The sequence below is a fragment of the Egretta garzetta genome, unplaced genomic scaffold (assembly GCF_000687185.1).
Source record: "Egretta garzetta isolate BGI_Z169 unplaced genomic scaffold, ASM68718v1 scaffold138, whole genome shotgun sequence".
NCBI lineage: Eukaryota > Metazoa > Chordata > Aves > Pelecaniformes > Ardeidae > Egretta > Egretta garzetta.
In genome coordinates this window covers 1,505,203-1,506,881 of record NW_009260598.1, presented here as the reverse complement: position 1 = coordinate 1,506,881, position 1,679 = coordinate 1,505,203, and the positions used below count along the sequence as shown (strand labels likewise).

General features: G+C 45.9%; 1 protein-coding gene across 1 annotated transcript in view; it reads left to right on the top strand.

Moving 5' to 3' along the window:
* Window positions 1–1,679, top strand: part of NR2E1 (nuclear receptor subfamily 2 group E member 1) — a 62,260-nt gene that overhangs the window by 819 nt on the left and 59,762 nt on the right. The window lies entirely within an intron of this gene.

Below are 1,679 nucleotides of genomic sequence, written 5' to 3'. Positions count from 1 at the left end.
CGATGCGTTTTCCCACGTCCTGAGAGAGTTAAATAGTCTCCTTCGAGAGAAGGAGTGCTTCTTGCGAGTGGAAAGCTGGTCTTAGGGGAAAAGGGAGGATGGGGAAGGGAAAGGGAAGGGAAAGGGAAAGGGAAAGGGGAAGGGGAAGGGGAAGGGGAAGGGGAAGGGAAGGGAAGGGAAGGGAAAGGGAATGGAAAGGGAAGGGGAAGGGGAAGGGAAAGGCAAGGCAAGGCAAGGCAAGGCAAGGAAAGGAAAGGAAAGGAAAGGAAAAATGAAGAAGGGAAAGGAAAAATGGAGAAAGATAAAAAAGGAAAATGAGAAAAGAAAAAAAAAGGAAAAAGAAAAGAAAAACAAAAAAAAAAAAGAAAGAGGGGGGGAAGTCCTAAGAGTTTCAGATGAAATCTCTGAGATATGACCAGCATATAAGCATTTCTAGCATTCATAAATGTGTTGCTGCAGACCTGTAAGGAAGGCATCTGGTCGTTACATAGTTCTCATTTTATAATAATAAACTAAAATTAGAAAGTCACTAAGTTTCTTCAGCTGTGGTTCAGAAACAGGCCTGAAGAAGGCATGGGTCTCTTCTCTGATAATAGATGAGTTTTGTTACCAGGCAGAAATCAGCATTTACCCTAACCGACAACTCAGCTGTCAAGCAAACTTGGCTTGTTTTCTTGTACTAAGTAGTGCCATTACCTTTCTGCTCCACCTCATCAAAGGGGTTGTATCCATGACTAAAGCGAGCAGGATTTGGCCTCGGCCAGGAAATCTCAGAAATATCTCTAAGAATATTGGAAGTCTCATGGGGTTATATGGTCCCAGTTATTCTTGAAAACAACACATCCAACTGTTTCAATACCTGCCCTGACTACAGGAAAAACCATGTATTGTTCAGCAGAAGGAAGAGTCTTACCTTAACAGTGTAGAAACAGAACATGGCAAATTAATATTGATTTCCTATGCCAGCTTGCTGGACCTGTGGAGGCAGCAGCATGAACCAGGGAAAATGAGCAGTCTGAAGCTGTGAACCAGGTTCTCCCCTCTGTCTCCCTTTGGCCTTCAGTGCTCTTTCTCCTGATTGATGCCACTGTGAGCTAAGAACCAAACCCTTTTTCCAAGTTTTCTTATTATCATCGAAGGATGATGGCTTGGCTAAAGACTTTTAAGCAAAGGGCGGGAAAAGGAGGGACAGACCATCAACATCAAGGCAGTGCCAGAAAATTAAGTGATAATCTAAATGTAAGGAATAAAGGGGGAAAGGAGTCAGGGGTGACGGGGAGGCCCGGTGCTTGGGGCAGGCAGCTGCTCAGAGGGCAGGAGAAGAGGGGAGAAGGGGCTCTGCCTCCTGAGCCGAAACTGCTGCTTAGGAGACAGACTGTTCCTCATCTGCAACTGGGACCGGCGAGGGCAGGCGGGTATGAGGGCTGTCCATGGAGAGGCATCTCCGGGGTTGTGGAGATGGAAATCTTTTTTTTTTTAATTCTGACTAATTTTGTTGCAAAGATGGCAAAGCTTAACATGAGCAAAGGATCAGCATATTATGTCTTCCTAGCACAACCATCCCCTGCCCATGGAAAGCTTTTCTTCCCCATCTCCTTTACAGCCCTGTGTGTCCCTGTGAACTCACAGGGCCAATGTTGACTCCTTCGTGTGCTGGTCGTGGCTGATGTCGAAGCCCA